The 24,914-nt window shown below is 46.8% G+C and overlaps 4 pseudogenes; 3 read left to right on the forward strand and 1 right to left on the reverse strand.

Annotated features, from left to right (window-relative positions):
- The window catches only part of LOC134479143 (ornithine decarboxylase-like), a 46,511-nt pseudogene extending 25,344 nt beyond the window's left edge, over positions 1-21,167 (forward strand).
- Positions 2,844-3,589, forward strand: LOC134479132 (dnaJ homolog subfamily C member 17-like; annotated as a pseudogene).
- LOC148005352 (dnaJ homolog subfamily C member 17 pseudogene) lies at positions 15,241-19,894 on the forward strand (annotated as a pseudogene).
- On the reverse strand, positions 20,686-24,628 carry LOC148005353 (dnaJ homolog subfamily C member 17 pseudogene; annotated as a pseudogene).
- Between the last annotated feature and the right edge of the window lie 286 nt (positions 24,629-24,914).

The following is a 24,914-nucleotide window of genomic DNA, read 5'->3' on the forward strand; positions in this document are numbered from 1 at the left end:
TTAATTATGATGCATAATTGTAGTTTTCCATCATGGCCGGGGCAAGGCATTCACACACTAGATAACTCTACCTATCGTAGAGTCTTACCCACTTGGCCTCTGGCTTTCTATTAGCTAATCAATGGATAGATTTAATCCAAGAATAAATTGAAGCATTATATCATATGACACAGCTGTCCTGTGTTTCCTCCCTTAGAGGTTTATGCATTACTCCTTTGCAAGCTAATTTTTCTCAGTATTCTCAACAGGGCAAAGAAATCTCGAATTACCTGAAAGGAAACTGGTCCATGAAAGCAGAGCAACTATCGAGACAAATGCTGATGCAAATTGCTGTCCTTAACAACACTAGATTGGAACCCATCATGTTTGGAGATTTCACCTCATGGATTACTAATGCTTTTTCCTTTTTTTTTTTCCCCGCCCTGCTTTTTCCTTTTTTAAGGAATGGGCTGGCATGTTTGCCTGGGGGGCCATTGTCCTCTTGGGATGTGGAGTATGTCTATGGCTCTTCTGCCGTTTACAACGAGAACATGCTAGACAAAAAGCGATTGTTTACCAGGCTATGGTCGCCATTGAAAATGGTGCGTCTCGGGGCTGGGGATTTAGCTCAGTGGTAGAGCGCTTACCTAGGAAGCGCAAGGCCCTGGGTTCGGTCCCCAGCTCCGAAAAAAAGAACCAAAAAAAAAAAAAAAAGAAAATGGTGCGTCTCCCAACATATGGCTGCCCTCTTTAAAAAATGAAGAGTTCGCCCTAGATCATTTTTGTCATGATCATGTGAAGTCATTGTATCCAGAGACGGGCAACTTTCCTCGGGCTTGGACCAACCTAAGACACGGGGCCTGGTGGAAATAGGGTAACCCAATGACGGGCAAGGCCAAGTCTCCTAGGGGAACGATCTGAGACAGGGGCAATGGCAATATTGATGTGACACCCTGATCTAGACAAGTCATAGACAGAGGTGGCTACACCCCGTTTAAACATACAGGCTGGTCAAATGCTCCTCTGCCCAGTTTCTCCCCCAATAAACACACACGTATAGCCCAGAACTGTGTGTTACAGCATAAGTTCATTTCTCGCCATTGGGGTGCAGTCCTTACTGCAAGAGTGGCTCTCCATGGCCGAGCTGGGCACTCTGCGAGGCATGTCTGATCTCTCTCAGACCACTACTTCTATCTAATGTTTTTTTGATAAAACAAAGAAGGGGGAGTTGTAGGGAGTGGCACATATAGATAAAAAGATGGCGCTGACATCCGGTGGTTGTTTGTGGTAAACAACCGTACAGTGCATGTGTTGGCATACCTCCGGCATCTACAAGGCCAGGGTGATATTCCTGCTAATAAGGTATTTCATGCTCCACCAATCCCTAGAGGACAAATATACAGCCATAGTCTGTTTTGTATATAAGGCGAGTGCCTTTGTTGCTCGGGGTCCCCCGTATCGACAATGAGGTGTTCCTGAAATAAAGGCTGTTGAGAAGAATCCGACAGTGTTGCATCTTCCTTGCTGGCCGAGGTGGGCGTGACACTTAACAAGACAAATAATACAATGTCCTACGTTTTGGGTGATTGGGGCTAAATTGATTCTTTAAATGAATCAATCCTGCTCCTCAAATTGGGAATCTGAGTGTCCAAATGCTAAAGATCCTCAACCCTAAAAGGTTTTTGATTGATCAACAAAGAGCCAACAGGCAATGACTAGGCAGGTAGACTGAGGCAGGCTTGTATGTGTCTGCTCTTCTTCTCTGCCATGGTGATCTCCCCCCTTCTTCTGTCCTAGTGCCTAGCCCCTGCATATCTCAAAGTTCTGCAATTATGGAGATGCCTGCACAAATTAAAAGTGAAAATGCTCTCACATATTGTCTTAGTGAGGTTTTTCTAGAGTCACAGAACTTATTGGTAGTCTCTACATACTAAGAGAATTGGTTAATGACTTACAGTCTGTAGTCTAACTCCCCAACAATGATCAGCAGCAGCAGCTGTGAATCTAGGATCTAGCACTGGCTTCCCCCCAGGAGGCAGGCAGGCAACAAAGGACAGACTCTTTCCTTCCGAAAATGTCCTTATGTAAGTCTCCAGCAGAAGGTATGTCCCAGATTAAAGGTGTGTACCACCACACCTGGCTCTGTGGCTTGCTTTGTCCCAGGTGACCTTGAACTCAGATCTCTTTGCCTTAAGCTCCTGGGATTCATAGTCACTTTGCCTCAAGATCTTCATACCAAAATCCAGGCCAGAAACCTATATCTCCCAGCCTCAAGATCAGGATCTAAGGTGTTGGTGGTCTGATGGCTTAGCTGGTGAGACAGCAGCGGTGATTTAATCTCCGTGATGCACACAGAGGTGGCAGCAGGTGTAAAGGCACTGCTCAACATCAGGACCCTCAGTAGCAATCTCGGGTCATGTGCGCCCAAGAGGCTTGCACTGCAATTCTAGGGCAATGTGACTCTGTCCTGGGAGTGCACAGTTCCATCCATCTTTACAAAGGCTCCCTGCCACAAGCCCAGGGTAGACCAGGATGGTCCCAACTGCAGACAACAGACATGTGGTGAGGAAGGCCTATCCTCTGCTCCAGAGTTCGGTGGCAGTGGGGCAGGGGTGCCAGGCCACATGGGCTCGGGAATATCAAAATCCTCACGAGGTGCATCTCAGTCGTGGCACCAATGTGAGAGTTCCTGGTTCAATCCTGTGATTCGGAACTAATGTTAGCTTTTCAAATCTTGGCCCATGTCTGGACAGAACACACCCAACCACTATGATTTCCTTGAGACAATGAACCAAGTACCCTGTATAAGAAAATCATGTACAGGACTCCTGGGAGTTGTATCAATGCAGGTTTAGGGTAGAATCATGACGGTGACCAAAGAGCTCTTACAGATGGATCTGTACACACTGCTGGGTGTCGACGAGAAGGTGGCAAACACAGAGGTGAAGAAGGCCTATAGACAAAAAGCACTCTCCTGCCACCCAGACAAAAATCCAGATAACCCCAGAGCAGCTGAACTCTTCCACCTGCTGTCCCACGCCTTGGAGGTTCTGACTGATGCTGCAGCCAGGGCTGCTTATGACAAGGAAAGGAGAGCCAGGAAGCGGGCCACAGAAAGGACCCAGAGACTCGAGGAGAACAGGAAGAAACTGAAGCTCGACCAGGAGGCCAGGGAGTGGCAGGCCCAGGCCCAGGGTACTGAGGAAGAGGAGGAGAGCAGGAGCACCACCACACTAGAACAGGAGATTGCTCGATTTCGAGAAGAGGGTTCCCGTCAGTTGGAAGAGCAACAAAGGCTGATCCAGGAGCAGACCCGCCAGGACCGAGAACAGAGGCTGAGAGGAAGAACAGAAAATCGAGAAGGCAAAGGAACCCCCAAACTAAAGCTTAAGTGGACATGCAAGAAGGAGGATGAGTCCCAAGGGGGCTTACTCCTGAGATGTCCTCCTGAGGCTTTTACACAAGTATAAGGAGGTTCTTAATTGGTACTTTCCAGAAAGAAGGCAGGCAAGGCATAGTGGGGTATGCAACTGTCAGAGCTGCGGAGCTGGCCTCAGAAGTGAAGTCAGAACCAGCCCTTGTGATTAACAAGTGGAATAACTGTTACTAAAGACCAGCTGCTTGGTAATGGGCTAGGGTGGCTGTTGGTGATGTCTGCAGGTTTTCCGTACTCAGAGAAAATGTTTATAAGGTTCTGTTGGTAGCCTTGTTTTTCCTTCTCTGTAGATACATAAGCATAGCCACATCCCCTTAATATTTTTGCAGGTTTCCATACTAAAGTCGTTTCATTTTCACTAACATTAAGAACACTGAGGGTCAGAACCTGCAGACATCACCAACAGCCACCCTAGCGAGAAGCTTGGTGCCACCTTGAATCAGTTTCTGCAAATGGCCAGATGATCCTCAGAGTTTGGTGATGTCCTCACCACTGGTCTGACCAGCAGTGGCCCAGTGCTTTTTCACTGTAGGCATATCAAGAACCGTGAGCAGCTTTACTAGGGAAAAGCTTGATTGCTATTTCCTCAATGAAGGCTATACTGCCAAGGATATTCTACACCAAGAAGAAGAAAGAAGAAGGAGGTGGAGGAGGAGAAGGAGCAGGAAGAAGAAGAAGAAGAAGAAGAAGAAGAAGAAGAAGAAGAAGAAGAAGAAGAAGAAGAAGAAGAAGAAGAAGAGGAGGAGGAGGAGGAGGAGGAGGAGGAGGAGGAGGAAGAGGGGGAGGGGGAGGAGGAGGAGGGGGAGGGGGAGGGGGAGGAGGAAGAGGGAGAGGAAGAAGAAGAGGGAGAGGAAGAAGAAGAGGAAGAAGAAGAAGAAGAAGAAGAAGAAGAAGAAGAAGAAGAAGAAGAAGAAGAAGAAGAAGAAGAAGAAGAAGAAGAAGAAGAAGGGGGTTGGGGATTTGGCTCAGTGGTAGAGCGCTTGCCTAGGAAGCGCAAGGCCCTGGGTTCGGTCCCCAGCTCCGGAAAAAAAAAAAAGAAGAAGAAGAAGAAGAAGAAGAAGAAGAAGAAGAAGAAGAAGAAGAAGAAGAAGAAGAAGAAGTTGTTTCTTCCCCTGACAATAAAGATGCTTTCTGTATTGCAGATCTCAAAGACATTCTAAAGCCCAGCAGCGTGTAGAGATCCATCTGTAAGAACTCTTTGGAGAATTCTAGCCTAAACTTGAATTGATACTACAACTCCCAGGAGTCCCATACTTGGTTTACTTATACAGGGTGCTTGGTTCATTGGCTCAAGGAAATGATGAAATGGACAAATTACTAATAGGAAACAGGTTTAGAATCCTCTAATTTTCTTGACAGACATGTTTATGGAAAAGGTTTAAAGAACAAAACTTCCATCCCTTAACAAGACAAATAATACAATGTCCTAAGTTTTGGGGGATTGATGCTAATGCTTTAAATGAATCCTGCCTCCAAAAATGGGAATCAGAGTGTCCAAATGCTAAAGATCTTCATCCCCAGATGGTTTTTGATTGATCAACAAAGAGCCAACAACCAATGACTAGGCAAGTAGACTGAGGCAGGCCTGTATGTGTCTGCTCTTCTTCCCTGCCATGGTGATCTCGCCCCCTTCCTCTATCCTAGTTCCTAGCCCCTGCAGATCTCAATGTTTTGCAGTTATGGAGATGCCTGCACAAATTAAAAGTGAAGATGCTCTCACATATTGACTTAATGAGGTTTCTCTAGAGTCACAGACCTTATTGGTAGTCTCTACACAGTAAGAGAATTGTTTGATGACTTACAGTCTGTAGTCCAACTCACCAACAATGATCAGCAACAGCAGCTGTGAATGGAAGTCCAAGGATCTAGCAATGGCTTCCTCCCAGGAGGCAGGCAGGCAACAAGAGACAGACTCTTTGCTCCTTCCAGTATCCTTATGTAGGTCTCCAGCAGGAGGTGTGTCCCAGATTAAAGGTGTGTACCGGATTAAAGGTCTGTCCCAGATTAAAGGTGTGTACCACCTCCCATGGCTCTGGGACTTGCTTTGTCCCAGTTGACCTTTGATTCAGAGATCTCTTTGCCTTAAGTTCCTGGGATTCATAGCCACTTTGCCTGCAGATCTCCATACCAAGATCCAGGCCAGAAACTTGTATCTCCCAGCCTCAAGGTCAGGATCAAAGGTGAGCCTTCCAGTTCTGGATTTTAGTTCATTCCAGATATAATCAAGTTAACAATCAGGAATAGCCACTACAAGATCTTATCCAATAAGGTGCAACAATTCCTAGCATATAAGAATATAAAACCTGTTACAATATACCATATAATCCCATGGGACAAGTTATTCTAGAAAGAGTCAATTGTGGCATTAAAAGAGATGCCCATTAAATAAAAAAAGAAAGTAAAAATGGACAAACAAACACATAAAAAAAAAAAAAACCCAAGGACAGAATAAATAATGCATTGTTAACTCTCAGTTTTTTTCCAAGATTCTTTATTTTCAAAATTATCTCTGTTGTGGTTTGCCCTGGAGTTATCTTTATTTTGATGCTAATTCCACTTCTTCAAGGACAGTCAAGAACTCAGGATTCAGGTGACTTCACCAGAACCTTATCTCCATTGAATTTGTAAAATACAGGTGAGAGTCAGGGACAGGATAGAAGGAGGCCTGTCATTGGGTGAAATGGAAGGAGAGGCGGGAGAAACGTTTGAAGGAAGAGGTGGAGACTGGGATGGAAAGGAGAGAGAAGAGCAAGGAGAGAGAGGGAGAGAAGCCATGGCAGGTGACTTCAAGATTCTGCTCTGTGTGTTTACAGGTTGTTATTAATGTTCTTATGGGATGGATGGTACTGGGCTTTGTATGTTTCGATGGACAATGATAACATACCAATTGGGTCAAAGGTTATTGTGTTGTGTGGTCTTTCAGGTGTAGATTTAAGTGTAATAGAATGTGGGGCGGCTGGTCTGGGCCACCACAGAGTTGGGATGTGTTTCTCCCAGGATATCTAGCAGATTTCTTGGGGCACCACGGTGCCGGATCTAGAAGGATAAAAGACAACCTTATACTTTTTTTTTTAATTTTTTTATATTTTTACAACAACAGGTCACAACATAAGCTTTTGGTGCATTCTGCCAATGTACAAGCTACAAATGCTTGCTCAGCAGCTGGGGGGCACTCAATCGTATCATGTCTGAAAAGTAAATAAAAGTCCATATAAAACACTGTGTTCCTATGGAAACTTTAAACATTTAAGTGTGACCCCATTTCCTAGCTTTCCATACTGCATTGGTGCCAACTCTACTCTTACAAAGATGTTGGGCCCTACCTTGGTGTTTCCCTCCCCCCTCGCTGAGCCTTTTAGCCTGCCATAGCAAGAAATTGTTTACACCCTTGGGAGCTGCTCTGGGAGCTGCTGTTAGCCCAGGATTTGGGGCTGGGATTCTCCATGGCACCCTTCCTCCCCACTGAGCCTTCCTGCTTGTTGTTGTTAAGAAGTTGTTTATGCCCCTGATTGGGCCGGAACTTTCACCACATAGACTTTTCCTGTTTTCCTGGTTTGGGGTTTTCACCTGCCTTGTTTTTTTTCCAAAGCTTTTGCCTTGGGTATATAAGGAGATCTCAGTAAAGCCTTGGAGGCACTGGCTGAAAACGGATGACCTGTGTACTTGATTTCTTTCAATCCCGCAGACTGACGCCCGATATTCACACACTTTCAGTGCAGGCGCCAACACAAAGAGATTCCAAACCAGCAGTAAATCAGTTAAATGATCCCCCAAATGCCTGAATTCAAACTAAACAGGCAGGAAAGAGCTACAAGGATGGCATCTACACATTGAGAGTAGCAGAGGCACAGGCTGTAGGGTGAGGGTACTTCCTGCTCTCCTGGAGGCAAGAAATGGGAAAAGAGCCAACATCCTGCTCATCCACCTCTGGAGGGAAGCCATGGCTCTGTATCTCCTGCATGAGTAACCACATTGGCGGTGAGAATAAAGAATAGATGTTTGTCCTCTGGAGTCCATTGAAAGTAGAAGCAGGAGCAATGGTGGATGCACCCATGTTCTCAAAATTTCGTAGTGCTTAAAATTACATGTTGTATCTTCTGATACAGGAGAGCCACCACCAATATCAAGCAGATACATGCTGACAACAACTTTTGTGCCCATGGCAACGACACAAGTGGCATCTGTCAGTGCCTACAAGAAGGTCTCAGGGGCAGTGCATCCACTGCCCGCATGGAAGCTGAGGCCAAGGATGTCACTCTTTATCTCCTTTGCCTTTTCCATGAGAAGCCTGCTGGTTTTGAATGAGATACCAAATTTAACATTGAGGGGACAAAATGCTTTGGAAGTGTCAATGTCCAACTGCAAAACCAACTTTGCCTTTGTCTGTACTCTGGTGACTTGCATCAATTCAATTTCACTGTCACAAGTCCTAATGTGGACTCCATTACTGGTGGCATACTTGATTTGAGACACTTGTTTACAAGGATTTGCATAGGTAATGCTCTGGAGCCACCCCAATCCTGTACACCAATTGTATTTCAGTCTTGCTTGCACAGTCAAATCCTGTAGAATTTCCAGCTAGAGTTCAGCTGTCATTCTACCTGTCTGTGAGGGAGTAACAGGGTAAGAGCTTTTAGTCATGTCAGATGCTGCTTTAGAATGTCTTTGAGGTCTGCAATATAGAAAGCATCTTTATTGTCAGGGGAAGAAACTTCTTCTTCCTCTTCTTCTTCTTCTTCGTCCTCCTCCTCCTCCCCCTCTTGCTCCTCTTCCTCCTCCTCCTCTTCTTCTTTTTCTACATCGTCTCCTTCTTCTTCATCATCTTCCTCCTTGTCTTCTTCTACGTCTTCTTCTACGTCTTCTTCTTCTACTTCTTCTCTTCTTCTTCTTCTTCTTCTTCTTCTTCTTCTTCTTCTTCTTCTTCTTCTTCTTCTTCTTCTTCTTCTAAGTCTTCTTCTTCTTCTAACTCTTCTAATTCTTCTAACTCTTCTAATTCTTCTTCTTTTCCTCCTGCTCCTCCTGCTCCTGCTCCTGCTCCTCCTGCTCCTCCTGCTCCTCCTGCTCCTCCTGCTGCTGCTGCTGCTGCTCCTCCTCCTCCTCCTCCTCCTCCTCCTCCTCCTCTCAATTGGTGTAGAATGTCCTTGGCAATAAAGCCTTCACTGAGGATATAACAATCGAGCTTTTCCTTAGTAAACATGCTCATGGTCCTTGATATGCCTACAGAAAAAACACTGGGCCTCAGCTGGTCAGACCAGTGGTGAGGACAACACCAAACCCTGAGGATCATCTGGCCATTTGCAGAAGCTGATTCAAGGTGGCACCAAGCTTCTGGCTAGGGTGGCTCTTGGTGATGTCTGCAGGTTCTGACCCTCAGCGGTGTTAATGTTGGCGAAAATGAAACAACATTAGTATGGAAACCTGCAATAATATTAAGGGTATGTGGCTATGCTTATGTATCTACAGAGAAGGAAAAACATGGCTACCAACAGAGCCTTATAAACATTTTCTCTGAGTAGGGAAAACCTGTTTTCACCTGAGACAGGATCTTCACAAAGTAAAAAGCCCAGGTGATTCACAGACTGTCTCAGTTACTGATTTCTCCTAACTGTGCATACAAATAAACCTCAAAAGGGCTAGGACAGAAACCAGAAGAACAGATTGGGCAACAAATGCTACAGCTACCTTTTCTCAAACTAACCCTTGCCCCCTTTGGGACCCATGCAGGAATTGTTCACCCCAATTCAACAGGCAGCAGTTTTATGAGGTTTGTTGCCCTAGTCCCTCAAGGTGGGGTGGACAGGTTGGGTCATTAGATGCGGTATAATTGTTATCTAGGCTGGAAGGCTGTTACTGATTATGATCAGAGATTGACAGACATCTAAATTCTTTTTTTGGAATTACCGTATGCTAGAAATTTCAGGAATTTTTGTTCAGTAATTTTCTACTGAGAGGAATGTAACATTAGTGTTTAATCACTGAATATTGATTTAAATTTCTTTCAATATACAATAATTCTAACATAAACTCAAATTTATATTGTTTTGAATATTGCATATAGAAATGTTTTGAATTGTTTGACTAAAGCCTACCTATGACATTTATTGAAAATGTGATGCTTTTACAATAATTTTCATTTTTTAGATTGCTAATGATTGGAAAAGGACAATTCTTCAAGGGAAAGGGGGATATGAAATGGAAACGTCTAGTTATTTGGGAAGTTAATTTTCCAAATGATTTCTGTGGCACACCTGTGAGGGATGTCTTGCTAAAGCAAACATGTCAAAGTTGTCCTGATGCAGACACTGGTGAAAGAATGTTTGGCTGTAGAAGACAGTGAGAGGACACTTGATGAAGGAGTATAAATCTGACCCCTCAGACTGGGAGATGAGCCCTGAGCATTGGTTTGCTCCAACTCTCCAATCCTCAGTAAAAATACTGCATGTATTTCTCCACATTACATAGCATGGTTGAGCTCAAACTGTGATAAAGCTGCCATGGAGAGAAGCTCTCCCAAGAACTGCTTGTGAGGTTCCCGCAGCAGTTTGTCACCTCTGTGGCCTAACCTCAGGCCGGTGGCCAGCCTGGTGGTTTCTTTAGGATTGAAGTACAGCTGCCTGGTGTCTACTTGCTGACAGTAGTGTACTGTGCCTACTGGTTCGAGCCTGTTTTCTACCTGCCTAGAGGTCTGGTCTGCAGCGGCTGAGTCCTGTTTGGTGTTTGCTCTGGGACTGACCAGCTGCCCAAGGAGATGGAACTCGATCCAGAGAACTACTGCTGAGCAGGTCCACTTCCCCACATCCTAATAACTTTTCTCTTCCACTACCCCTGCTCTGTGGTGGGCTAGAGGAGCGCTTAAGTGTAGGTTTCAAAACATTTATGCCTACAGGTGGCACCCAAAGAACAAGGTTCAGGCTTGGTGAATGAGACTGGGAATGTACCCCATGATGAAAAGTGGAAAGAAACAGACTGGAAGGGAAGGAGCTGCCCTGCCCTGCTCCCCATGCTTTCACTACCAGGTGCCCGATGCCTCAGGGAGACAAGGGGCTGGGAAGAGCAGGAGGCAGCACAGGAACAAAGGGTGATGTGTGAGTGAGTGCACTCCCACAAGATTGTCTCAGGCCTGCAGAAACGCATGCACCCTTCCTAGCGTCTCTGCAGCACATGCCTGCTACTGATGCTATTCCTGACAGTGAGCTGACCTGGCAACTGATAGAAATGCCAGATTTTGAAGCATTTTAAAGAATCCATTGTTTTGTATCATTACCATAATTATATGTTAGGGAGGACTACCAATTCCAGAGGTATCAACTTTTTTATATGATGCACATTTATTACAGAACATTAGAAAAATGATCCTGATGACTGTTTAAAATAAAGAGCATGCGAATACTCTGGGCTGGAGAGCCATGTCTGTTCCTGGTCAATCACTTCTGAAAAGTTCTCAAATATTGAAATCCAAAGCAAATGAATTGGCTTGACATGATTCAAAAAGTAAAATATAAACATAAGGGCAGTAAAACCAAGGCAATAATTAGTTTACAATACTCATTCCTGGGTCAAAATGTAGAAGAATGCAGATCGATCCATGCTTATCACCCTGTACAAAGCTTAAGTCCAAGTGGATCAAGGACCTCCACATCAAACCAGACACACTCAAACTAATAGACGAAAGACTAGGGAAGCATGTGGAACACATGGGCACTGGAAAAAATTTCCTGAACAAAACACCAATGGCTTACGCTCTAAGATCAAGACTCGACAAATGGGATCTCATAAAACTGCAAAGCTTCTGTAAGGCAAAGGACACTGTGGTTAGGACAAAACGCCAACCACCAGATTGGGAAAAGATCTTTACCAATCCTACAACAGATAGAGGCCTTATATCCAAAATATACAAAGAACTCAAGAAGTTAGACCGCAGGGAAACAAATAACCCTATTAAAAAATGGGGTTCAGAGCTAAACAAAGAATTCACAGCTGAGGAATGCTGAATGGCTGAGAAACACCTAAAGAAATGTTCAACATCTTTAGTCATAAGGGAAATACAAATCAAAACAACCCTGAGATTTCACCTCACACCAGTGAGAATGGCTAAGATCAAAAACTCAGGTGACAGCAGATGCTGGCGAGGATGTGGAGAAAGAGGAACACTCCTCCATTGTTGGTGGGATTGCAGACTGGTAAAACCATTCTGGAAATCAGTCTGGAGGTTCCTCAGAAAATTGGACATTGAACTGCCTGAGGATCCAGCTATACCTCTCTTGGGCATATACCCAAAAGATGCCTCAACATATAAGAGAGACACATGCTCCACTATGTTCATCGCAGCCTTATTTATAATAGCCAGAAACTGGAAAGAACCCAGATGCCCTTCAACAGAGGAATGGATACAGAAAATGTGGTACATCTACACAATGGAATATTACTCAGCTATCAAAAACAACGACTTTATGAAATTCGTAGGCAAATGGTTGGAACTGGAAAATATCATCCTGAGTGAGCTAACCCAATCACAGAAAGACATACATGGTATGCACTCATTGATAAGTGGCTATTAGCCCAAATGCTTGAATTACCCTAGATCCCTAGAACAAACGAAACTCAAGATGGAGGATCAAAATGTGAATGCTTCACTCCTTCTTTAAATGAGGAAAAAGAATACCCTTGGCAGGGAAGGGAGAGGCAAAGATTAAAACAGAGACTGAAGGAACACCCATTCAGAGCCTGCCCCACATGTGGCCCATACATATACAGCCACCCAATTAGACAAGATGGATGAAGCAAAGAAGTGCAGACTGACAGGAGCCAGATGTAGATCGCTCCTGAGAGACACAGCCAGAATACAGCAAATACAGAGGCGAATGCCAGCAGCAAACCACTGAACTGAGAATAGGACCCCTGTTGAAGGAATCAGAGAAAGAACTGGAAGAGCTTGAAGGGGCTCGAGACCCCATATGTACAACAATGCCAAGCAACCAGAGCTTCCAGGGACTAAGCCACTACCTAAAGACTATACATGGACTGACCCTGGACTCTGACCTCATAGGTAGCAAGGAATATCCTAGTAAGAGCACCAGTGGAAGGGGAAGCCCTGGGTCCTGCTAAGACTGAACCCCCAGTGAACTAGACTGTGGGGGGGGGAGGGCGGCAATAGGGGGAGGGATGGTAGGGGAACACCCATAAGGAAGGGGAGGGGGGAGGGGGATGTTTCCCCGGAAACCGGGAAAGGTAATAACACTCGAAATGTATATAAGAAATACTCAAGTTAATAAAAAAAAATACTCATTCTTGGAGAGTAACTGAGAGCAGGTGTAGGTGTGTGCCCTGTCTGTGTGTATCTTCACACAGAATCAGGCCAAAAGTCCGGGATCTCGCAACCACCCACAACTCCAAAGACCTTCTTGGAGGTAAGGGGGTCCCCAATTGTGTCTGAATGTGCAGCTGCTGTCTGTGTCTGTCTCTGTTCTGGTTCTGGTTAGTACCTGAAAAGGGCTCTGGTTTTGCAGCCACTTTCCGGAGCTGTAAAGCTCAGAAGCTGTGGTCGACAGACATGTCGGGAGGACCACAAGCTGCACCCTGAGGGATGCTTCAGGGCAACAGGAGAGCCAGGGACGCCTGGTGGTCTCCTATTGGGTAGAAGAGGATAGTGTGTTCCTCTTGGAAGAGAAACTTCAAAGACCTCTTCGTCTGAAACTGCTTTTGGCTGATGCCTGTGGACTAGGCACAGCAGTTGTTGTCTGGATATTGTGGTTTCATTGTGTTGTCTGTTGTTTGTCTGTTTAGTGTTTTTTTTTTGTGATGATAGGACAGACAGTAATGACTCCCGTAAGCCTGATGTTAGATCATTGGACAAGTTAGGGACAGAGCACATAATATGTCAGTTGAAGTTAAGAAGGGAAAGTGGCAGACTTTGTGCACCTCTGAGTGGCCAAGTTTCAGTGTGGGCTGGCCCCCTGAGGGCTCTTTTGACATGACTATGATTCTTTATGTTAAAGCTATTGTTTTTCAGGAAAAACTGGGAGCACACCCGGACCAGCAACCTTACATTTAGGTCTGGCAAAACCTGGTTCAAAATCCTCAGTACCCTCTGCTCCTCCTAAGGTCTATCCTGAGGTTGAGGAGCCTCCTGAATGACCAGCTCCGTCCCCCGTATTAATGCCCCATTTCCTCCCCAGCAGCCTTCTGACCTCTGCTCCACAGGAAGAAGAATCAGGGAGTGGGTGTCCGGCTACAGGTACCTGAAGCTGCAGGGCTCAGAGCCCCACAGAGCATGAATCCACAGTAGCCATACCATTGGGCACTTATGGTGTCCAACCTCCTGAATCCTCTTCCCCTCTGGAGGTCCAGCCCAGGGGACAGGAAGTTGGCGAGCACTCACCCCTGACTCCTCTACTGGCCCAATTCTTGTTTTTCCCTTGCGGGCTTCCAGACCTCCCCCTGGTCCAGGCAATGGGATGCAGCCCCTTCCGTATTGGACTTTCTCCTCCTCTGATCTTTATAACTGGAAACTTAATCACAGAACTATTTACTTTGTTCATCAAAGAGTTTCACTTGGTCCTCTTGGTGCTTAACTTAGAAGTTAAAAATAATTTGCTTGAGAAAAATGGTTTTCTGCCAGGGAGTTTTATCTTTCTCTCTTGAGCCTCCTTCCCAAGGGGAGATGCCCCTCCCTTTGCTCCCCTTGTCCAGTCTAGCTGCTGTTAACAGTTGTGTATGAAGGACTCCAGGTTATCGAGTGACCCTGTCTAAAGCAGGAATTATCAGAACCTGAAAGTTTTACCTTAGGTCCTGAAGAAAAATTCTCCCTGTTGCTTAAACATTCACAGCTTCTAAGGAAGGGACAGCGCAGTGTAGGGAAGTGTGGGGCTGAGGGTGGCAGGTGCATGGGCAAGCAAGCTTCAGGCTGTGCATGGGCAGGGGCCTGAGTCAGCGGGCCCGAGGGGGGGGAAGAGTTTCAAGGTTAAGGGTCAGTTGGCCAGGGCTGATGCTTTGACAGCAAAAAGAGTGCATTAAGAGAACTTTCTTTGAGAGAGCCTGCCTGCCTTCCCTTATCCACTGGCCCTATTCTAAGAGAATGGTCTGTCTACATGGACAGTGTCTTTGTTCCTAACCCCTCATCAGCAAGTTCCTGCCCCTGTGGTCAAAATACCCCAGGTTGGGTGGCAGGGAAGCCCCTAAAATAGTTTCAGAAAGAATCTACAACTAACTGTGAAGAACTTTGTTTTGCCCGTCAAAATTTAGAATTCAGGCTTTGGCTGTGGTCAAGGTCAGGATTAATCTTTTCTTTTCCATGGGCCTTTAACCCAGTGCGACAGTTTGGTAAAGGGCTGCTACTGAGGTCCTGAAAGTCCCAGGTGAACCGGTTACAATTCTTATGTCAGCCACTTGGCATCTAACACCCAGGTCCTAACCATCTCTCCATCCTTTTGTTATTAGTTCTTACTAGAAGCCTAGTGTCATTTGGAGGCTGGTTCTCTTGAGAGGTAAAGCCATGAAGCTGACACTGAAGAGAGACTCCTTGAGGAAAACTCTAAGTCCAGAGAGTTATCGGTAACATATCAGTTGCCTCTCTGCTCGCCTTTCTGCTTCACAGACACGAAGCTTGTGCTTATTTTTACAACGGCCTGTTTGTCCCCAAAAGGCCTCCTGGTTTAGCTCTGTGACTAAATGCTATTTGTCTTCTTCAGTGAACCTCTATTCTCTAGATTCTCCTCTTGTTTTCTCACCATCCCACATGAGATGCTTATTAGTAACTGTTATAGATCTTCTTTACTACCGAGGAAAGACAGAATCCTACTAGAAGCCAGAAAATAAATGTTCCAGACATGGATGGAAGACCCTCACTCCTGACTGACTTCAATACCCCTGAAGGTAGGGAGTGCTCCAGGTCTACCGCCAGGCTCCAAGGGTGGGTCTCCGAGGGGCTGGAAAGCGCCCCACCAATCTGGCTAAGCTGAGAAAAAGATATAAAGAAAAAGTTACAGAAATTTGAAGAGTTAAGCTAAGTTGCTGAGAGTTAGTGTAAGTGCAGAGAAAGGAAAGTTAAAGTGTGGTTCAGGGTATGTGCACATAAGTGGTCAGCAGAGAGACTGAGGAAGAGAAAGAGGAAGAAAGGTAAAAAGAGCAGGAAGCTAGGGAAAAAAGAGACAAAAAGAAGAGGAAGTTAGAGAGCTAAAGAGAGATAAAAGACAAGAGAGGAACATATACTGGCCACAGTAGTTAGGGAACCTAGGAAGACAGTACCTGGCAACAGAAGAGAATTCCTGGCTAAAAGTCAGTGTGCCAATGCAAAGAAAAAGGACACTGGGTCAGGGACTGCCCCAGGAAAAACCAGAGGGGCCTTTCCAGCAGCCCGGAAGGCGAGCCTCTTGGTCCTAGAGTGCTGGCTATGCACAAGGACAGAAGGGAAGCCCGCCCAGTTGTTTTGTGAATGAATACGGGGGCCCAACATTCTGTGCTCCTATGCCCAAATGGGCTTGTGTCCAGCAAAAGACCTTGAGTACAGGGGACTACGGGGAACAAATAATACTCATGGACTACTCGAAGAACAGTGGACCTTAGCGTGGGCCGTGTATCCCACTTGTTCCTTCTGATCCCAGACTGCTCCTACGAGTCTGAACCCTACAACCCTGCTCTCAGACCTCAACCTAGACACCCGCTTCATGAATGTCAGCAGGTGCTCACTAAAGCACAGCGGTGGCATAAAGATCTGACTGACCAGCCACCAGAGGGGGTAGATGCCATCTGGTTCATAGATGGAAGCAGCTTCTTAGAGAAGGAAAAAGATGGGCTGGGGCAGCAGTGGTAGATGGAAACAGAGTCATCTGGGCTCAGGCCCTACCAAAAGGCACCTCTACTCAGAGGGTAGAGTTCACTCCCCTCACCAAAGCCCTTGACCTGAGAAAGAGACTTAACATCTATGTGGACAGCAGGTATGCCTTTGCTACAGTCTATCAGCAGAGGGGCCTGCTGACATCTGAGGGCAAGAAAAAGAACTTCTGGCTCTGTTAAGGGCCCTCCATGTCCCAGCCAGGCCGAGGAAGAGACTCTGGTACACGTAAACGGGAAAGAAGATCCTGCTACAAAAAACAGGGAGAGGCCATGATAAAACAAATGCATCAATGGACTCATTTAGGGGTAAGCAAACTCATCCAGACATTTTCAAAAACTAAATATTATGTCACAGGTCTCAAGTATCTCTTGGAACAGATAGTACACTGATGTATACCCAGCCAAAAGGTAACTGTTTTCAGGAAAGTTGACTCTGGCAGGAGGCTCCATGGGGAACGGCCTGAATCCTACTGAGAAGTGGACTTCACAGAGATAAAACCAGGAAAATATGGTTACAATGTTTCCTAGTGCTTATCGATACCTTTTTAGGAAAAGGTAGAAGCTTTCCCCACCAAGCAAGAGATGGCCTTGGTAGTCGTCAAGAAAATACTGGAAGAAATCTTCCCCCTGTTTGGAGTGCACAAGGTAATTAGTCAGACCACGGCCCTGCTTTCGTTGTCAAGGTAAGCCAGGGTGTAGCCAGGTATTCAGAGGTCGATTGAAAAATTATATTACATCTACAGACCTCAAAGTTCAGGACAGGTAGAGAGAATAAATAAAATTCTAAAAGAGACCCTGACCAAATTGACCACGGAGACTGGCGCAGACTGGGTGGCACTCCTTTCCTCTTGCTCTCTTCAGAGCAAAAAATGCCCCTTCTGGATTCAGCCTTACCCATGTCCCTGAAGAGACTACAGAGTTCAGGGGAGGTAAAAAAGATAAATAGAACTATAAAGGGGCCTTGACAAAATTGGCCTTAGAGATTGGTGGGGGAGACTGGATTGTCCTCCTTCCTTTTCTTTGTTCCGAGTATGGAACACTCCTGACCCTCTTGGCCTAACACCTTATGAGATTATGTATGGGAGCTCCCCCTCCATCTCACTGAATCGGGCGGGGCCCCCTACCCTGAGGTCTTTCCTAAAACCCTGTTTGCTCATTTAAAGGCTTTAGAAACAGTCCCAAGTGGAATTTGGAGCCAAGTGAAGGACGCCTACAACACAGGAGGTCCAGGATGCCTCACCAGTTCCCAGTGGGAGACGCAGTCCTGGTCCAGCGACACCAGGCTGAGAATTTAGAGCCTCACTGGAAAGGACCCTATCTAGTACTGTTAACCACTCCCACTGCTGTTAAGGTAGATGGGATTGCTGCATGGGTCCACGCCTCCAATTTGAAGATAGCACCAGATGTTCTCAGAAATGAATAGAAGTTAGAAAAGACTGCTAATCCTCTTGAGCTCCATCTCTGTTGTAAGCACTCATAATCCCCATATCCCCCAAAAAACTGACTTGGCAAGTTTCCTCCCAGGCTGGGGAGGTAATATGGTCCATCTCCAAGGTGGCTCCACCATACTCATGGTGGCCCCTGACTTTTGTAAGTTGGTAGCTGCTCTGGACACCTAGGACATTCCTGACACAGATCCTCAGAGTATGCCCTTAGAAGTCCCAAAGAGATTTCACCTGGGGGCAAGTTTGGATGGGCAAGTCCAGAAGGTGCCAATTGGGAAGACTAAGGTTTTACATTTGCCCCTGAGATGGCTGAGACCAGGCTACCATCCGGCCTTGTGGGGGCTTAGAAATTTTGTACTGTTCTGCTTGGCAAGCTGAGGCTAATTTCCATGCTCCTAGGACCCTTAGTTATTCTCTTATTAAAAATACAGGGTCCAAATGTCAAAAGTAATAAGTTAACACCCTTTATTAGAGAAAGAGTTAGTGCAGTGCAGATTTTAATGCTGCACCAACTATATCAAGCCTCAGAAGAACTTAGGGGAAAAATTGTAGAAGGTGGCCCTGAGTTCTAAGGTTAGAACTAATCACAAGCAGAAGTGGGGAATGAAAGAATAAAGATTTTAAACTATCCCCCACTGACCCTGCTGTGAGGACAAGTGCACCTCACAGCAAAAAATAACAAAACATGTTTTGGGGATGTAGCCTGGCTATAGCCATCACAAACCATCTGACCTCGATAAGGCCTGACTCAACAGTCCTGAGAAAAACGAGAGTTAGGGTCAACTTGCCCCAGAAGCAGGGTGGCTAGAGTTGAACTGAGCCCAAGTTACAAACCAATGAAATTGCTTTCTGTGACTGTTGCCAACTACCTATGTAATTTTCCCTATAAATAACCTTCCCCTAATTGGGCTTGGGTTCAACTCCTCTGTCTCCTGTGTGAGATAGGTGTCATCTCCAGAGCTCTGGTTCCTCAAATACACCTCTTGTTTATTACATCAAGACTGGTTTCTCGTGAGTTTTTTGGGGGGTTGCGTCATCTCAAAATTTGAGTGGGAGTCTTCCCCACTCCGGTGGTCTTTCAATTCTTGCCTAAACTTGAATTGATACTAAACTCCCAATAGTCCCATACTTGGTTTACTTAGACAGGGTGCCTGGTTCATCGGCTCAAGGAAATGATGAAATTGACAAATACTAATAGGAAACAGGTTTAGAATCCTCAAATATTCATGAGAAACATGTTAATAGGAAAGGTTCAAAGAACAAAATTTCCATCCCTTAAGACAAATAGTACAATGTCCTCAGTTTTGGGGGATTGATGCTAATGCTTTAAATGAATCCTGCCTCCAAAGCTAGGAGGCGAAGGTGAAGGAGGTGAAGAAGGCCTAGAGACAAAAAGCGCTCTCCTGCCACCCAGACAAAAATCCAGATAACCCCAGAGCAGCTAAACTCTTCCACCAGCTGTCCCAGGACTTGGAAGTACTGACAGATGCTGCAGCCAGGGCTGCATATGACAAGGAGAGGAAAGCCAGGAAGCGGGCCTCAGAGAGGACCCAGAGACTTGACAAGAACAGGGAGAAAGTAAAGCTTGATCTGTAGGCCAGGGAGTGGGAGGCCCAGGCACAGGGTACTGAGGAAGAGGAGGAGAGCAGGAACACCACGACACTAGGGCAGGAGATTTCTCGACTTCGAGAAGAGGGTTCCAGTCAGTTGGAAGAGCAGCAAAGGCTGATCCAGGAACAGATCCCCAGGACCAAGGACAGAGGCTGAGAGAAGAACAGAAAATAGAGAAGGCAAAGGAACCCCCAAAGTAAAACTTAAGTGGACATGCAAGAAGGAGGATGAGTCCCAAGGGGGCTACTCCAGAGATGTCCTCCTGAGGCTTTTACAGAAGTGTGGGGAGGTTCTCAACTTGGTACTTTCCAGAGAGAAGGCAGGCAACACCATAGTGGAGATTGCAACAGTCAGAGGTGTGGAGCTGGCAGTCAGAAATGAAGTGGGCCTAGCTGACAACCCTCTGAATGTTTCCTGGTTGGGGGGGACAGCCCCAGGGCATGGTAGACCCCAGCCCCCCAGGACTGTCGAAGGGCTCAGTGTTGTCACTAGGGACTATGAGGGTCTGGTCATGATGCGCTTGCGCCAGGCTGCTGAGCGACAGCAGCTGTTGGCCCAGTTGCAGCAGGAAGATGAGGTCCGGCCCACATAGCCGGGACTTCATCCTTCCCACTCCACATCCTTTTCTGAGTCATCACCAATAAACTTTTTAAAAAACAAACAAAAAGAAAACCAAATATGCATAATAGGTAATGGATAATTTCTAATCCTGATGGCCTGTTGCATTTGAATAAAGTTAATTCATTATTATCAGGGACAAATTCAGCAGTCTCTATGGGCAAAATGACCCTGCATTCAATGAATCAGTAATTACGTTAAGAGGTTTGAGATATTCCAATACCATAAGGATAGCACACAATTCAGACTTCTGAATTGATGTGGACTTTTGGAGCAGGAGGAGGAGAAGGAGAAGGAGGAGGAGGAGGAGGAGGAGGAGGAGGAGGAGGAGGAGGAGGAGGAGGAGGAGAAGAAGAAGTTTCTTCCCCTGACAATTAAGATGCTTTCTGTATTACAGACCTCAAAGACATTCTAAAGCAGCATCTGACATGGCTAAAAGCTCTTGCCCTGTTACTCCCTCACAGGCAGGTAGAATGACAGCAGAGCTCTAGCTGGAAATGCTACAGGATTTGACTGTGCAAGCAGGACTGAAATACAATTGGTGTACTGGATTGGGTGCCTCCAGAGAACATTAGCTATGCAAATCCTTGTAAACAAGTGTCTCAAATCAAGTATGCCACCAGTAATGGGGTCCACATTAGGATTTTTGACAGTGAAATTGAATTGATGCAAGTCACCAGAGCACAGACAAAGGCAAAGTTGGTTTTGCAGTTGGACATTGACACTTCCAAAGCATTTTGTCCCCTCAATGTTAAATTTGGTATCTCACTCAAAACCAGCAGGCTTCTCATGGAAAAGGCAAAGGAGATAAAGAGTGACATCCTTGGCCTCAGCTTCCATGCGGGCAGTGGATGTACTGCCCCTGAGACCTTCTTGCAGGCACTGACAGATGCCACTTGTGTCGTTGCCATGGGCACAAAAGTTGTTGTCAGCATGTATCTGCTTGATATTGGTGGTGGCTCTCCTGTATCAGAAGATACAACATGTAATTTCATGCTCTACGAAATTTTGAGAACATGGGTGCATCCACCATTGCTCCTGCTTCTACGTTCAATGGACTCCAGAGGACAAACGTCTATTCTTTACTCTCACCACCAATGTGGTTACTCATGCAGGAGATACAGAGCCATGGCTTCCCTCCAGAGGTGGATGAGCAGGATGTTGGCATTCTTCCCATTTCTTGCCTCCAGGAGAGCAGGAAGGACCCTCACCCTACAGCCTGTGCCTCTGCTACTCTCAATGTGTAAATGCCATTCTTGTAGCTCTTTCCTGCCTGTTTAGTTTGAATTCAGGCATTTGGGAATTCAGGCGCCCCACGGAACCAAGGATGGGCTTTTTATAGGATTCTGGGGAGCAGAAGCAAGCATACAGAAGCAGATGCATGGTTACAGGGATATAATTGGTGGATTCTAATGTGGCAATGGTTCAGTCTGGGGGCAAGTTTCCTAGCCACCTTCCTGGAACATAACAACTGACTCGGCCCCCCACCAGGGTGTGGGACCTCTCCCGGGCTTTTTTGATTCTCAGGTGCTCAACCGCAGTCATCCTGTTGCCAGGCCTTCAACCATACACATCCTCCTTGGCAGCCGCTGTGTACTCAGTGTTCTAACCTTTCCCTGAACCAGTCATCTTAAGTACAGCCTTGCAAAATGGCTTTACTGCTGCTAAGCTGGGGTCTTTCACCCATAAACATGTCTGTCAAGAAAATTTGAGGATTCTAAACCTGTTTCCTATTAGTAATTTGTCCATTTCATCATTTCCTTGAGCCAATGAACCAGGCACCCTGTATAAGTAAACCAAGTATGGGACTCCTGGGAGTTGTAGTATCAATTCAAGTTTAGGCTAGAATTCTCCAAAGAGTTCTTACAGATGGATCTCTACATGCTGCTGGGCTTTAGAATGTCTTTGAGATCTGCAATACAGAAAGCATCTTTATTGTCAGGGGAAGAAACAACTTCCTTCTCCTTCCTTCCTTCTCCTTCCTTCCTTCTCCTTCCTTCCTTCTCCTTCCTTCCTTCTCCTTCCTTCCTTCTCCTTCCTTCCTTCTCCTTCCTTCCTTCTCCTTCCTTCCTTCTCCTTCCTTCCTTCTCCTTCCTTCCTTCTCCTTCCTTCCTTCTCCTTCCTTCCTTCTCCTTCCTTCCTTCTCCTTCCTTCCTTCCTTCTCCTTCCTTCCTTCTCCTTCCTTCCTTCTCCTTCCTTCCTTCTCCCCTCTTCCTTCTCCCCTCTTCCTTCTCCCCTCTTCCTTCTCCCCTCTTCCTTCTCCCCTCTTCCTTCTCCCCTCTTCCTTCTCCCCTCTTCCTTCTCCCCTCTTCCTTCTCCCCTCTTCCTTCTCCCCTCTTCCTTCTCCCTCTTCCTTCTCCCCTCTTCCTTCTCCCCCTCTTCCTTCTCCTTCCTTCCTTCTCCTTCCTTTCCTTCTCCCCCTTCCTTCTCCCCTCTTCCTTCTCCCCTCTTCCTTCTCCCCCCTTCCTTCTCCCCTCTTCCTTCTCCCCTCTTCCTTCTCCCCTCTTCCTTCTCCCCTCTTCCTTCTCCCCTCTTCCTTCTCCCCTCTTCCTTCTCCCCTCTTCCTTCTCCTTCCTTCCTTCTCCCCTCTTCCTTCTCCTTCCTTCCTTCTCCTTCCTTCCTTCTCCCCTCTTCCTTCTCCTTCCTTCCTTCTCCCCTCTTCCTTCCTTCTCCCCTCTTCCCTCTTCCTTCTCCTTCCTTCCTTCTCCCCTCTTCCTTCCTTCTCCCCTCTTCCCTCTTCCTTCCTCCCTCCCTCCCTCCCTCCCTCTTCCTTCCTCCCTCCCTCCCTCCCTCCCTCCCTCTTCCTTCCTCCCTCCCTCCCTCCCTCTTCCTTCCTCCCTCCCTCTTCCTCCCTCCCTCTTCCTTCCTCCCTCCCTCTTCCTCCCTCCCTCCCTCTCCCCTCCTCCTCCCTCCCTCTTCCTCCCTCCCTCCCTCTCCCTCCTCCTCCCTCTCTTCCCTCCTCCTCCCCTCTTCCCTCCTCCTCCTCCTCTTCCCTCCTCCTCCTCCTCTTCCCTCCTCCTCCTCCTCTTCCCTCCTCCTCCTCCTCTTCCCTCCTCCTCCTCCTCTTCCCTCCTCCTCCTCCTCTTCCCTCCTCCTCCTCCTCTTCCCTCCTCCTCCTCCTCTTCCTCCTCCTCCTCCTCCTCCTCTTCCTCCTCCTCCTCCTCCTCCTCTTCCTCCTCCTCCTCTTCCTCCTCCTCCTCCTCCTCCTCCTCCTCTTCCTCCTCCTCCTCTTCCTCCTCCTCCTCTTCCTCCTCCTCCTCTTCCTCCTCCTCCTCTTCCTCCTCCTCCTCTTCCTCCTCCTCCTCTTCCTCCTCCTCCTCTTCCTCCTCCTCCTCCTTCTGCTCCTTCTCCTTCTCCTCCTCCTCCTCCTCTTCCTCTTCCTCTTCCTCCTCCTCCTCCTGCTCCTCCTCCTGCTCCTCCTCCTCCTCCTCCTGCTCCTGCTCCTCCTCCTCCTCCTGCTCCTTCTCCTCCTCCTGCTCCTTCTCCTCCTCCACCTCCTTCTTTCTTCTTCTTGGTGTAGAATATCCTTGGCAGTAAAGCCTTCATTGAGGATATAGCAATCAAGCTTTTCCCTAGTAAAGCTGCTCACGGTTCTTGATATGCCTACAGAGAAAAAGCACTGGGCCACAGCTGGTCAGACCAGTGGTGAGGACATCACCAAACCCTGAGGATCATCTGGCCATTTGCAGAAGCTGATTCAAGGTGGCACCAAGCTTCTGGCTAGGGTGGCTGTTGGTGATGTCTGCAGGTTCTGACCCTCAGTGTTCTTAATGTTGGTGAAAATGAAACGACTTTAGTATGGAAACCTGCAAAAATATTAAGGGGATGTGGCTATGCTTATGTATCTACAGAGAAGGAAAAACAAGGCTACCAACAGAACCTTATAAACATTTTCTCTGAGTACGGAAAACCTGCAGACATCACCCACAGCCACCCTAGCCCATTACCAAGCAGCTGGTCTTTAGTAACAGTTATTCCACTTGTTAATCACAAGGGCTGGTTCTGCCTTCACTTCTGACGGCCAGCTGCGCAGCTCTGACAGTTGCATACCCCACTATGCGTTGCCTGCCTTCTTTCTGGAAAGTCCCAATTAAGAACCTCCTTATACTTGTGTAAAAGCCTCAGGAGGACATCTCAGGAGTAAGCCCCCTTGGGACTCATCCTCCTTCTTGCATGTCCACTTAAGCTTTAGTTTGGGGGTTCCTTTGCCTTCTCTATTTTCTGTTCTTCCTCTCAGCCTCTGTTCTCAGTCCTGGAGGGTCTGCTCCTGGATCAGCCTTTGTTGCTCTTCCAACTGACAGGAACCCTCTTCTCGAAATCGAGCAATCTCCTGTTCTAGTGTGGTGGTGCTCCTGCTCTCCTCCTCTTCCTCAATACCCTGGGCCTGGGCCTGCCACTCCCTGGCCTCCTGGTCGAGCTTCAGTTTCTTCCTGTTCTCCTCAAGTGTCTGGGTCCTTTCTGTGGCCCGCTTCCTGGCTTTCCTTTCCTTGTCATAAGCAGCCCTGGCTGCAGCATCAGTCAGAACCTCCAAGGCCTGGGACAGCAGGTGGAAGAGTTCAGCTGCTCTGGGGTTATCTGGATTTTTGTCTGGGTGGCAGGAGAGTGCTTTTTGTCTATAGGCCTTCTTCACCTCTGTGTTTGCCACCTTCTCTTCGACACCCAGCAGTGTGTACAGATCCATCTGTAAGAGCTCTTTGGTCACCGTCATGATTCTACCCTAAACCTGCATTGATACAACTCCCAGGGGTCCTGTACATGATTTTCTTATACAGGGTACTTGGTTCATTGTCTCAAGGAAATCATAGGGGTTGGGTGTGTTCTGTCCAGACATGGGCCAAGATTTGAAAAGCTAACATTAGTTTGAATCACAGGATTGAACCAGGAACTCTCACATTGGTGCCACGACTCAGATGCACCTCGTGAGGATTTTGATATTCCCGAGCCCATGTGGCCTGGCACCCCTGCTCCACTGCCACCGAACTCTGGAGCAGAAG

This window comes from Rattus norvegicus, chromosome 6 (assembly GCF_021556685.1).
Source record: "Rattus norvegicus strain SHRSP/BbbUtx chromosome 6, alternate assembly SHRSP_T2T, whole genome shotgun sequence".
In the NCBI taxonomy this organism is placed as follows: Eukaryota; Metazoa; Chordata; class Mammalia; order Rodentia; family Muridae; genus Rattus; species Rattus norvegicus.